This window comes from Panulirus ornatus, chromosome 40 (genome assembly GCF_036320965.1).
Source record: "Panulirus ornatus isolate Po-2019 chromosome 40, ASM3632096v1, whole genome shotgun sequence".
Classification (NCBI taxonomy): Eukaryota; Metazoa; Arthropoda; class Malacostraca; order Decapoda; family Palinuridae; genus Panulirus; species Panulirus ornatus.
In genome coordinates this window covers 9,332,349-9,347,348 of record NC_092263.1, presented here as the reverse complement: position 1 = coordinate 9,347,348, position 15,000 = coordinate 9,332,349, and the positions used below count along the sequence as shown (strand labels likewise).

The 15,000-nt window shown below is 44.2% G+C and overlaps 1 protein-coding gene across 1 annotated transcript in view; it reads right to left on the bottom strand.

Annotated features, from left to right (window-relative positions):
* The window catches only part of LOC139761351 (uncharacterized), a 36,636-nt gene extending 33,005 nt beyond the window's left edge, over nt 1–3,631 (bottom strand). The window contains 1 exon segment of the mRNA XM_071685435.1: nt 3,479–3,631. The gene's annotated coding sequence lies outside the window, so the exon portion shown is untranslated.
* Nucleotides 3,632–15,000: the final 11,369 nt, after the last annotated feature.

The window sequence follows — 15,000 nt, the reverse complement described above, 5'->3', positions numbered from 1 at the left end:
ACCAGGCCCACCTCAGTGTTGCTAAGTCCACCTCAGTATTGCCAGGCCCACCTCAGTGTTGCCAGACCCACCTCAGTGTTGCCAGGCCCACCTGAGTATTGCCAGGCCCACCTCAGTGTTGCCAAGTCCACCTCAGTATTGCCAGGCCCACCTGAGTATTAGCAGGCCCACCTCAGTGTTGCCAGGCCCACCTCAGTGTTGCCAGGCCCCCTCAGTGTTGCCAGGCCCCCTGTGTTGTCAGGCCCACCTCAGTGTTGCCAGGCCCACCTCAGTATTGCCAGGGGCACCTCAGTGTTGCCAGGCCCACCTCAGTGTTGCTAAACCCACCTCAGTATTACCAGACCCACCTCGGTATTACTAGGCCCACCTCAATATTACTAGAACCACCTAATTATTATCAGACCCACCTCAGCATTACCAGGCCCAAATCAGTATTGCCGGCCCACCTCAGTATTACTAGAACCACCTAATTATCATCAGACCCACCTCAGCATTACCAGGCCCACCTCAGTATTGCCAGACCCACCTCAGTATTACTAGGCCCACAACAATTACCAGACCCACCTCAATACTGCTAGGACCACCTCAGAATTACCAGACCCACCTCAGTATTGCTAGGCCCACCTCAGTATTACCAGGCCCACCTCAGTATTGCTAGGTCCATCTCAGTATTACCAGGCCCACCTCAGTATTGCTAGGCCCACCTCAGTATTACCAGAACCACCTCAATACTGCTAAGTCCATCTCAGTATTACCAGGCCCACCTCAGTATTGCTAGGTCCACCTCAGCATTACCAGGCCCACCTCAGTATTACCAGAACCACCTCAGTATTACTAGGCCCACCACAGAATTACCAGGCCCACCTCAGTATTACCAGGCCCACCTCAGTATTACCCGGCCCACCTCAGCATTACCAGGCCCACCTCAGTATTACCAGAACCACCTTAGTATTACTAGGCCCACCACAGAATTACCAGGCCCACCCCAGTATTGCTAGGCACACCTCAGTATTACCAGGCCCACCTCAGTATTGCTAGGCACACCTCAGTATTACCAGGCCCACCTCAGCATTATCAGGCCCACCTCAGTATTACCAGGCCCACCTCAGTATTGCTAGGTCCACCTCAGTATTACCAGACCCACCTCAGCATTACCAGGCCCACCTCAGTATTGCTAGGCACACCTCAGTATTACCAGGCCCACCTCAGCATTACCAGGCCCACCTCAGTATTACCAGACCCACCTCAGTATTACCAAGCCCACCTCAATATTGCTAGGCACACCTCAGTATGACCAGGCCCACCTCAGTATTGCTAGGCCCACCTCAGTATTACCAGGCCCACCTCAGCATTACCAGGCCCACCTCAGTATTACCAGACCCACCTCAGTATTGCCAGACCCACCTCAGTATTACCAGACCCACCTCAGTATTACCAGACCCACCTCAGCATTACCAGGCCCACCTCAGTATTACCAGGCCCACCTCAGCATTACCAGGCCCACCTCAGTATTACCAGGCCCACCTCAGTATTACCAGACCCACCTCAGTATTACCAAGCCCACCTCAATATTGCTAGGCACACCTCAGTATGACCAGGCCCACCTCAGTATTGCTAGGCCCACCTCAGTATTACCAGGCCCACCTCAGCATTACCAGGCCCACCTCAGTATTGCTAGGCACACCTCAGTATTACCAGGCCCACCTCAGCATTACCAGGCCCACCTCAGTATTACCAGACCCACCTCAGTATTACCAGGCCCACCTCAGTATTACCAGACCCACCTCAGTATTGCCAGACCCACCTCAGTATTACCAGGCCCACCTCAGTATTACCAGACCCACCTCAGTATTGCCAGACCCACCTCACCTAAGTATTGCCAAACCCACCTCAGTATTGCCAGACCCACCTCACCTAAGTATTACCAGACCCACCTCAGTATTGCCAGACCCACCTCACCTCAGTACTGCCAGACCCACTTCAGTATTACCAGGCCCACCTCAGCATTACCAGACCAACCTCAGTATTACCAGACCCACCTCAGTACTGCCAGACCCACCTCACCTAAGTATTGCCAGACCCACCTCACCTAAGTATTACCAGACCCACCTCACCTCAGAATTGCCAGATCCACTTTAGTATTACCATGCCCGCCTCAGTATTACCAGACCCACCTCAGTATTGCCAGACCCACCTCAGTATTACCAGGCCCACCTCAGTATTGCCAGACCCACCTCAGTATTGCCAGACCCACCTCACCTCAGTATTACCAGCTCCACCTCAGTATTACCAGGCCCACCTCAGTATTGCCAGACCCACCTCACCTCAGTATTACCAGGCCCAACTCAGCATTACCAGACCCACCTCAGTATTGCCAAGCCCACCTTTGAATTGCCAGGCCCATTTCAGCATTACCAAGCCCACCTCATTATTACTAGTCCCACCTTTGTATTGCCAGGCCCACCGAAGAATTGCCATACCCACCTCACTTCTACCAGGCCCACAACAAAACTACCAGGCCCACCAAAGTACAGTCAGGCCCACCAAAGTACTGCCAGGCCCACCAAAGTACTGCCAGGCCCACCAAAGTACTGCCAGGCCCACCCAAGTACCACCAGGCTCACCTCAATAATGCCAGGCCCACCTCAGTATTGCCGAGCCCACCTCAGTATTATCAAGCCCTGCCCACCTCCGTACTGCCTTGCCCACCTTCGTAATGCCAGGCCCACCTCAGTATTACCAGGCCACCTCAGTACTACCAGGCCCACCTCAGTATTACCAGGCCCACCTCAGGATTACCCTACCCACCTGATTAATGTCCAGCCCACCTTAATCATACCCTACCCACCTCATTAATGCCCGGCCCACCTTCATGCTACCCTGCCCACCTCAATAATTACCATCTGGGAGGTGCCTGGGCCATCTCTTTATCTCCCAACCCACCCTTGTGGCCCGTACCACTTCAGTATGCCCCCCCTCCCCAAACCCACCTCGGCTTATCGAGATAACCCACCCACCCTCCCCTTCATAGCCCACCGCTACCCTCTTGTTTAATGAGAAGTCATGAGTGTTGCTGCCATGCAATCCATTTCGCACTTCAAAGTGCGTGGGATTTTACATCTAAATTCACACATGTTGCACTGATAATTTAATGAGTATATTATGAAGAAAAATAAATATAATTATTAATGAATGTTGTCGACATTAGACTTATTGTAGCGTACCATATATATATTTTTTTTCTCTCTTTTCTAGTGGAATTCTTCCCTGAAAACCATCCCTGTGGTTCTTTCAGATTGGGGATTCACCTGAGTACAGAGGTCCATGGATGAGGAGAGGGAAGGAGATGGAGGAGAATATGAAGAAATTACTTACTAAAAAGCAACCGTTAAAACGCCATGGGTACGATGACGCCCAACCCATCATGTCGATATTCATTTTTTTTATTTAAATATTTATATACTAATTTCTTACTCACCTTCGTTGATGTCATGACACCTGGGCCTCTGTGCCAGCGACCACCAATACCTCGGGGGAGTTTGCAGAAGTGGAAGAAGAACTTCAGATCAGGATGGGGGAGTACACCTCCCGCCCAGACGACACTCTATCTTCTGAATTTACGCGCGAGTGACGTAAAGGATTAGACGAAACAGCTGAGCATCGACAGCCGCCGGGCGAGTTGTCAGGTGATATATTTATTTATCTTTTCCCTTCCAAAATGAGATGTGTAATATCAATATCATATATTAATTGAGTGATATAAATTATTTCCCTTTCTTTTTGTAAAATATACTGTTCAGTTTATTGGCTGTTCAAGAAAGGCTACTTATAATTAGATATGAATGGCGGGAAAGTGGCAGTCTCCACCACTCTATGCATATCATTCACCACTTTCAAAATATTCACAACAAATTTTATCGAAGTATTTAGACAAAGACTTCCACATACTTGGAAAAATATTTATAAGAATACAAAAAACTATATTTCTGGTAAAAAAAAACTGGGTTACTTTGATGAGCTATGCTATATGATTATAAATAATAATGTGGCAACTCAACCTTCATCACTCGGTCAAAAACCTTTTACAAAGTTTACTTTAAAAAAAATATCTTAAATTTCTCCCTCTCCTGCCGTGGAAAAAAAGTTCATTAGTGATTATGAACTACCTGAGTAAAATATAGAAACTAAAAGTCCTTTCAGTCAAAGCAGGTTCTCTTTTTTTTTCAATGGGCAGCCATAATTTCTTATCATTTGACCAATTTTATCAAAAAAATCCTTAAAAAATATTAGTAAAATAAACTAGGCAGTGAAAATATATTACCTTCAGTTAGTGTCAATAATTCTAATGGTTAATCTCGAAACCACAAACACAAAATCCACATCCTCCATGGTACAATATTACATGAGGACATATAAATAAATTCAAAGATGTTTTATACCGTTAGCGTAATACACTGGCCATGAACTTTATCCTCAATGATTAATTTAGATACTTTATTTATCATTAAAGGCCACTTGAATTATAACAATACACCGAAATTAATATGGGTCCTTTATTTTACATTAAAGACCCTTAGAAGTACGAGGATAAACAATGACATTTACGATACACGACCCTATGAGCACGACGGTACGACCTCCTTCGGTCAGGAAGTACGACTCCCTTGTGCACGGTACTACAAATCCTCTGGCCGTACCTCTGATCGTTCCGTCGTGTTCAAGGATCGTACCGTCGTGTTCAAGGATCGTAACCGTCGTGTTCAAGGATCGTACCGTCGTGTTCAAGGATCGTACCGTCGTGTTCAAGGATCGTATCGTCGTGTTCAAGGATCGTACCGTCGTGTCAGGATCGTACCGTCGTGTTCAAGGATCGTACCGTCGTGTTCAAGGATCGTACCGTCGTGTTCAAGGATCGTACCGTCGTGTTCAAGGATCGTACCGTCGTGTTCAAGGATCGTAACGTCGTGTTCAAGGATCGTACCGTCGTGTTCAAGGATCGTACCGTCGTGCTCATGGATCGTATCGTCGTGTTCAAGGATCGTACCGTCGTGTTCAAGGATCGTACCGTCGTGTTCAAGGATCGTACCGTCGTGCTCAAGGATCGTACCGTCGTGTTCAAGGATCGTACCGTCGTGCTCAAGGATCGTACCGTCGTGCTGAAAGATCGTACCGTCGTGTCATGGGTCGTACCGTCGTGCTCAAGGATCATACCGTCGTGTTCAAGGATCGTACCGTCGTGCTCAAGGATCGTACCGTCGTGCTCAAAGATCGTACCGTCGTGTTCAAGGATCGTACCGTCGTGCTCATAGATCGTACCGTCGTGCTCAAGGATCGTACCGTCGTGTCCAAGGATCGTACCGTCGTGCTCAAGGATCGTACCGTCGTGCTCAAGGATCGTACCGTCGTGTCAAGGATCGTACCGTCGTGTTCAAAGATCGTACCGTCGTGTTCAAAGGTCGTACCTTCGTACTCAGAGGGGGTTCATAATTGGGGCATAATAAGGCAGGGGGAAAAATATATATAAAAATCCCTAAGAAATAAATATATAAGATGATTACGGGGGAAATAATAGGGGAAAAAATTATTCTTTTCTTTAAAATCTCCTTTTTCTGTTCCCGATTTTTTAGAAAGTGATAATACAGGAGACGAATGCTTTCCCAACTCTGTTTAACCAGCCAAGCCTGGCCCAAGAAACCAAGCCGGGCGTTAGAGGCGTAAGCCTAAAATCTTATTGGAAAGGATTAAATTCCATAGTCTTTCCAGATGACAAACATTATAAGTCTTTTAAAAAAGACATAATAATAATAATAATAATAATAACAATGATAATAATATAATAATAATAATAATAATAATAATAATAATATATTATTATTATTATTATTATTATTATTATTAATAATTTTTTTTTTTCATACTATTCGCCATTTCCCGCATTAGCGAGGTAGCGTTAAGAACAGAGGACTGGGCCTTTGAGGGAATATCCTCAGATGGCCCCCTTCTCTGTTCCTTCTTTTGGAAAATTTAAAAAAAAAAAAAATGAGAGGGGAGGATTTCCAGCCACCCGCTCCCTTCCCTTTTAGTCGCCTTCTACGACACGCAGGGAATACGTGGGAAGTATTCTTGCTCCCCTATCCCCACCCAGGGATAATAATAATAATAATAAGAATAATAATAATGATAATATTATTATCATTATTATTAATATCATTATTATTGATAATTATAATAATTATTATCATTTTTAATAATAATAATAATAATAATAATAATAATAATAATAATATATTTTTTTTTATTATACTTTGTCGCTGTCTCCCGCGTTTGCGAGGTAGCGCAAGGAAACAGACGAAAGAAATGGCCCAACCCCCCCCATACACATGTATATACATACGTCCACACACGCAAAATTACATACCTACACAGCCTCCATGGTTTACCCCAGACGCTTCACATGCCTTGATTCAATCCACTGACAGCACGTCAACCCCGGTATACCACATCGCTCCAATTCACTCTATTCCTTGCCCTCCTTTCACCCTCCTGCATGTTCAGGCCCCGATCACACAAAATCTTTTTCACTCCATCTTTCCACCTCCAATTTGGTCTCCCTCTTCTCCTCGTTCCCTCCACCTCCGACATATAATAATAATAATAATAATAATAATAATCATAATAATAATAATAATAATAATAATAATAATAATAATAATAATAAATAATGATTTATAGTACCTCAGGGAAATTTGAACATCTCCACAGGATCTTTAACGAGAATAAACGAAAATATTAAAGATGCTAAAGGACATCTTTTAAGAAAATACAGATATAATGTGGCAACTCATCACTGAAAAATATATAAACGAAACAATATGCTTAATATGGAATACATTTAATGGAAAAAGGACCCAAATGATAGAATCAGAACCTTATTATTTTCAGAATTTCAATAGCTTTTTAAGAGATCTAAACTGAAGGAGTTGATCAATGGGATCCAAGCGTATGAAGATGGGATCCAAGAGTATGAAGATGGGATCCAAGCGCATGAAGATGAGAAAGATGAAAAAAATTTGTTTATCACTTGTTTAATAGATGTTCTCAGACAAAGTTAAAAAGGTTTTGAATGCGAAAAGGAATAAATAGAATAATAATACTATAAGAAAACATGAAAGTGATGCAGTAAATACGTCAAAAATATATATATATTTAGAGTATACAAAAGAGAGAGAGAGGTCGCCAGAGAATAGTGGTGAGAAAGGTGATAGACAGAGGTTGAAAGGTGATAGACAGAGGTAGCTTTGGAAAAGATAATACGAAGATAAATGAATATATATATATATATATATATATGAATATAAATAGCAAGGCAATTATCCCTGGGGATAGGGGAGAAAGAATACTTGCCACGTATTCCCTGCGTGTCGTAGAAAGCGACTAAAAGGGGAGGGAGCGGGGGGCTGGAAATCTTCCCCTCTCTTTTTTTTTTTTTATTTTCCAAAACAAGGAACAGAGAAGGGGGCCAGGTGAGGATATTCCCTCCAAGGCCCAGTCCTCTGTTCTTAACGCTACCTCGCTAACGCGGGAAATGGCGAATAGTTTGAAAGAAGAAAAGAAAATTGCAAGGCAAGGGCAATAAAGATTTTGGAGAGGAGAGACTATATATCCTGAGTCTGCAAACTATAATAAGGCATTTCATGACTGGATCTCAAAACTAAATGCTAAAAAAACCACTTTAAATTCTTTGGTTCGAGTTAAGGGAAGACTTTCAAGTTAACATTTTAAATAAACTCGAGTGGAAGTGAGCAAGGAACACATATCAAAGTATTCCATGACAAAATCTCTTCTATCTCAACCACAATATAATTCACGAGAAGGATTTGGATCAACACTTCTAAACGCAGAGCACAATGCGGTGTAGCCGTGGTTAAAGGAATGCCTAAAATCAGTTTCAATCGGCGAAACATAGAGCAACAGGGATGAAAAAAAGGGATTCAAATAGGAAAAGAAGGATTTGGACCACACTTTTAAACACAGAACACAATGCGGTGCTGCCGTGGTTAAAGGAATGCCTAAAATCAGTTTGAAGCGGGGGAAATATAGAGCAACAGGGATGAAAAAAAAGGATTTAAATAAAAAAAAAAGGATTTGGACCACACTTTTAAACACAGAGCACAATGCGGTGCTAGCCGTGGTTAAAGGAATGCCTAAAACCAGTTTGAATCGGCGAAACAGAGAGCAACAGGGATGAAAAAAAGGGATTCAAATCAAAGAACTGATTACTATGACGGAACATAACGTACATAAGAACAGGTGGTCAGAAGTTGACCTAAACGTGAACACAATATGTAATCTTTCCCCTCCCGGAAAACCACAACAGAAAATGGGGCAGCGTCAAAGGCTTCACAATGGCAAACTACTTCCGGCTAACTTAGCCTCGGGAAATTAGCCTTTTAAATTAGCGTTTAAGCTACGTTAGCGTCGACGGTTGGGCCTTTTAATTACCTCCGTAGACGGCCATGGTTCAACCTATATAATAATATATAGAAAAGGTCCAACGATACATTAAACCTATATAGCGTAGTTAAAAATGTCTAACGACCCATTAGACCTGGATAGCGTAGTTTAGTCTACGGCGACAGTGAAGATCCCAGTAGAACTACCTAACCAGGCAATTGGCGAGAAGATTACAAGACCCAACTTGCCAATTCTTAATGGTCATTATGCTATCAGTATTGTGAGATAATTTGACCTTTAGAGATGGCGTTAGAAAACGGGTCGCCACACATACACACACACACACACACACACACATCCATACAGACACGTGAGAACATATGAAATGAAGTAGAAATTATTGATTAATCATGATTTAGGAAATTAGAGTAGCATTTCTAAACTAAAATGCAATTATATAAGAACAAACCACACGAGAATAAAGTTCGTGCTTCATATAATTGCCAAAGACAAACATTTCTTAAATAGAAGATGGGGTAAAGGTTGGGTGTGTCTAAATAAACACAGTACGTCACTAACAATAGGGTTCATACAGCTGTAGCGACTACCAATTCCTACATGACAAGAGACAGTGCAAAAGAAAACTGATCGCATGTTGTGGTGTATTGAAGTAAATATTCCCATCCCCCCCCTATACACACACACACACACACACACACACACACACACACACACACACACACACAAACACTAGAACACGATGGGAGGCAGGGCCACTGGTGAACATTCTCTCTCTCTCTCTCTCTCTCTCTCTCTCTCTCTCTCTCTCTCTCTCTCTCTCTCTCTCTCTCTTGGGCCTAACCTCATGAGAAAGAAGAGTTGTTGAAGAGGTAACGAAAGGGAATAAGATGGATGGAGAGTTCGATCGGGTTCGCGAATTCTATTGTGGTATGTTAGGGAAGGTTTCCAACCATTTTTTTAAAGTCTACCTGATAAAAAAAAAATAAAATGAAAGGTATGTCCGTGTTGAACCTCAATATATTTTTTTTACTATGACGAGATTCTTACGTTTATATTTTCACAACGCTTATACAGGACGAGATTCCTACGTTTATATTTTCACAACGCTTATAGAGGACGAGATTCGTACGTTTATATTTTCACAACGCTTATAGAGGACGAGATTCGTACGTTTATATTTTCACAACGCTTATATAGGACGAGATTCCTACGTTTATATTTTCACAACTATTTACGTTTTATTTTAGAGGGACGATGGACAGATTCGTACGTTTATATTTTCACAACGCTTATAGAGGACAAGATTCCTACGTTTATATTTTCACAAGGCTTATAGAGGACGAGATTCCTACGTTTATATTTTCACAACGCTTATAGAGGACCAGATTCCTACGTTTATATTTTCACAACGCTTATAGAGGACCAGATTCCTACGTTTATATTTTCACAACGCTTATATAGGACAGATTCTACGTTTATTTTCACAACGCTTATAAGTACAGATTCTACGTTTATATTTTCACAAGGCTTATAGAGGACGAGATTCCTACGTTTATATTTTCACAACGCTTATAGAGTGTCCAATGTCATTATATAGAGTACATATATATATACTATAAGTAAACATACACCCACACTCCTACCTGAATGTGTTTGCGGATGATGCCAAGGTCTATATAAGGGAAGGAAGAAGCAAACGACACAAATGGTTTTTGCTAGGCTCCAGTTGCCAATTAACTACCATATGTATATTGTTACATGGTTGGTTCATTGTATAACCTTACAGTCTTGTTCGTTACTTAATCTTACAGTCTTTCATACGATAATCCATGTTAGATGCCAAAATTCGGTACACTATCGGAATTTTAAGGATCTTTTAACAATAATGGGTTGTGCCATTTCTTGCAAGATATTTTTGGGACGTATTCCTAAATGGCAATTTTTCCTTTTAATTTTTTACATTTCTAAGACACAGTGTTCTAATGTGTGTCCATATCATGGCCTATAAATTTTATAATTCGTATTATAAACATATATGGATAAAACCAAAGCGCCAATGGATATCATAACCTAGCATTTACCTAGCAAGGATAACATTAATTTGCCGATTTTATTCCTTTTTCCCATATATACGTTTGACTTGACACATCTCTCTGTGATGGAAAATATTCTATTAGTATCTATTTACTTCAAAGATTATCTATTAATCTCTTTTTAATTACATTTTTAAAACCTGATTGACAACCCAATGCTGTTTTCAACAGTGTCCTTAACAAGTGGAAGTTTGGGGTAAAAACATCAAATCAGCATAACTCCAGGAGGCTTATATGGGAGGGAATCCTTATTAATTGGATTGAATCCCTTGACCAGTAGTATTCGAGATCAATATATTAACTTACATTCTAACCTCAAGGTACTTATAGCAAGAACGAAGGATAAATGTCAGAGGCAATTAAATTCTATGATTTTTATAGACTCGACAGCGATATTTGGCGGATAATTAACTTTGCGGATGCCTAATTGTTTATTCTAAAAAAAATTCTCAGGTCTATTACCTCCCAGCGGAAGAGCAGAAAGAGCCGACATTATAGAAATACAGGAATATGTTTTGTGTTAGTTTTCAAGTATTTTGCTACCATTGTTGTATAGTCCTTGTTATTTAAGCATCTTGTATACTTCAATGGTCTTTAAGGCAGCCTAGAATAATAGTAAGCTTTAGTATTGCCAATTTTCTAAGTCTGTCATTAAATTTTTAGGTATGGAGGACCCTCGAGGCCATATATATGCTAAACACATCATTTCTAACAGTGCTAACAACTGTACTATGATTAGGATTGTGCCCTGTAACACCTAAAGTAACAATGAGGCTAAACTGTACATATGTCTATTTCGTTTCTGTACACCAGCTTCAGTACATGTAACTGTAACGCCAAGATATTTCAAAGAGGAGACATGATCGATGGCTTTTTTTTTTTTCCTCCTTCCCCTTCAATTTCCAATTCAGATGGTCCATTCTTATCACCATCCATTCGTGTCTTGACCATATTGCTCTTATCTGCATAACTGATAAGGATGTAAGGGTACCACAGGCTCTGTATATGTATTTCAAAGCGGTTTTCATTTTTCTACGTACTTAAATATGTATTGCTATTTATCTAACAACCCCAAATCTGTTATGTTTGGGTCTGATACTCGTAAGGAAAGAACTGGATACCCTTTGTGTGTGTCATTTGTTTATTGTTTCATCTATTGATCCTAATACACTCCTTGGTATTCATATATCCTATGGGGTTTCCATATGTATATGACTATATGGGGGTCCCTCTACCTTCAGTTCTTGTTTGGACATCGCATAGGAAGGATGTGTCGCTCTGGTGTTCCTATTGTCATTTGTTTATTGTTTCATCTATTGATCCTAATACACTCCTTGGTATTCATATATCCTATGGCGTTTCCATATGTATATGACCATGTAGGGGTCCCTCTACCTTCAGTTCTTGTTTGGACATCGCATAGGAAGGTTGTGTCACTCTGGTGTTCCTATTGTCATTTGTTTATTGTTTCATCTATTGATCCTAAGACACTCCTTGGTATTCGTATATCCTATGGCGTTTCCATATGTATATGACCATGTAAGGGGTCCCTCTACCTTCAGTTCTTGTTTGGACATCGCACAGGAAGGTTGTGTCACTCTGGTGTTCCTATTGTCATTTGTTTATTGTTTCATCTATTGATCCTGATACACTCCTTGGTATTCGAATGTCCTATGGCGTTTCCAAATGTATATGACCACATTAGGGGTCCCTCTACCTTCAGTTCTTGTTTGGACATCGCAAAGGAAGGTTGTGTCGCTCTGGTGTTCCTATTTCTCCTTTGTGTTATATGGTGTTTGGGTCCGATGGAGAATGCTAGTGTGCTTAGATGGCTTACAGAGCATGGGAGTGCGGGCAAGCTCGCCATCTGTCAGCTGGAAACTCAACTCCATCTGTCCAGCTGGAGACTCAACTCCATCTGTCCAGCTGGAGACTCAACTCCATCTGTTCAGCTGGAAACTCAACTCCATCTGTCCAGCTGGAGACTCAACTCCATCTGTCCAGCTGGAAACTCAACTCCATCTGTCCAGCTGGAGACTCAACTCCATCTGTTCAGCTGGAAACTCAACTCCATCTGTCCAGCTGGAGACTCAACTCCATCTGTCCAGCTGGAAACTCAACTCCATCTGTCCAGCTGGAGACTCAACTCCATCTGTCCAGCTGGAGACTCAACTCCATCTGTTCAGCTGGAAACTCAACTCCATCTGTCCAGCTGGAAACTCAACTCCATCTGTCCAGCTGGAAACTCAACTCCATCTGTCCAGCTGGAAACTCAACTCCATCTGTCCAGCTGGAAAATCAACTCCATCTGTCCAGCTGGAGACTCAACTCCATCTGTTCAGCTGGAAATTGGTGTTTGGAAGGCGACGGGCCACACATACACATACACACATACAAGGTCACCAAGCCGGCAGTGGGCCACACAATAGGTCACCAGGCAGGCAATGGGCCACACCCAAGGTCACCAGGCAGGTGATTGGCTTCGCACAAGGTCACCTGACAAGTGGCGAGCGAAATACAGTGTCACCAGACAGATAATGGGCCACAGCCAAGGTCACCAGGTAGGCAACGGGCCACACCCAAGGTCACCAGGCAGGCAACTGGCCACACACAAGGTCACCAGACATGATGGGCCACACCCAAGGTCACCAGGCAGGCAACTGGCCACACACAAGGTCACCAGACATGATGGGCCACACCCAAGGTCACCAGGCAGGCAACTGGCCACACCCAAGGTCACCAGGCAGGCTTTGGGCCACACATAAGGTCACCAGGCTGGCGATAGGCCACACACAAGGGCCCTAGGGAGGCGATGAGCCACCACACAAGGTCACTAAGCAGGCGGTGGGCCACATGAAAGGTCACTAGGCAAACGGACAGTCACGCAAAAGGTCACCAGTAAGGCGATGGGCCACTCACAAGGTAACCAGACAAGTGATGCGCAACGCAGGGTCACCAAGCAAGCGATGGCGCCAACAAATAAGGTCACCAAGCAAGTGGTGAGCCAAACACAAGGTCACCAAGCAGCTGGTGAGCCACATATGAGCTACACATAAGGTCACCAGACAGGTAGACAGCCACACTCAAGGTCACGAGGCTGAAGGAGAGCCACAAATAAGGTCACCAGGATGGTGGTGAGCCACACACAATGTCACCAGGATGGTGGTGAGCCACATACAATATCACAAGGCAGATGGGGAACCACGCAATGTCACCAGGATGGTGGTAAGCCAAACACAAGGTCAGTAGGCAGATGGTGAACCCCACACAAGGTCACCAAGTAAGTGGTGAGCCATATACAGGTCACAAAGCAGGTAAGAGCCACACACAAAGTCACCAGGCAGGCAGTGAGCCCCAATTAAAGTCATAAGGGAGATGCTGAACCACATACAAGGTCACCAGGTAGGAGGTGACCCACAAACGGTTCAGCAAGCAGGTGGTGAGCTACACAGGGTCACCAAGCAGGTGGTAAGCTACAAAGGGTCACCAGCCAGGGGTGAGCTACACAGGGTCACTAGGCTGGTGGTGAGATACACAGTGTCACCAGGCTGGTGGGGAGCTACACAGGGTCACCAGGGCTGGTGGTGAGCTACACAGGGTCACCAGGGCTGGCGGTGAGCTACACAGGGTCACCAGGCTGGTGGGGAGCTACACAGGGTCACCATGCTGGTGGTGAGATACACAGGGTCACCAGGCTGGTGGGGAGCCACACAGGATCACCAGGGCTGGTGGTGAGCCACACAGGGTCACCAGGCTGGTGGGGAGCCACACAGGGTCACCAGGCTGGTGGTGAGCTACACAGGGTCACCAGGTTGGTGGTGAGCTACACAGGGTCACCAGGCTGGTGGGGAGCCACACAGGGTCACCAGGCTGGTGGTGATATACACAGGGTCATCAGGCTAGTGGGGAGCCACACAGGGTCACCAGACTGGTGGTGAGCTACACAAGGTCACCAGGCTGGTGGTGAGCTACACAGGGTCACCAGGTTGGTGGTGAGCTACACAGGGTCACCAGGCTGGTGGGGAGCCACACAGGGTCACCAGGCTGGTGGTGATATACACAGGGTCATCAGGCTAGTGGGGAGCCACACAGGGTCACCAGGCTGGTGGGGAGCCACACAGGGTCACCAGGGCTGGTGGTGAGCCACACAAGGTCACCAGGCTGGTGGGGAGCCACACAGGGTCACCATGCTGGTGGTGAGCTACACAGGGTCACCAGGCTGGTGGGGAGCCACACAGGATCACCAGGGCTGGTGGTGAGCCACACAGGGTCACCAGGCTGGTGGGGAGCCACAAGGGTCACCATGCTGGTGGTGAGCTACACAGGGTCACCAGGCTGATGGTGAGCCACACAGGGTCACCAGGCAGGTGGTGATATATACAGGGTCATCAGGCTAGTGGGGAGCCACACAGGGTCACCAGACTGGTGGTGA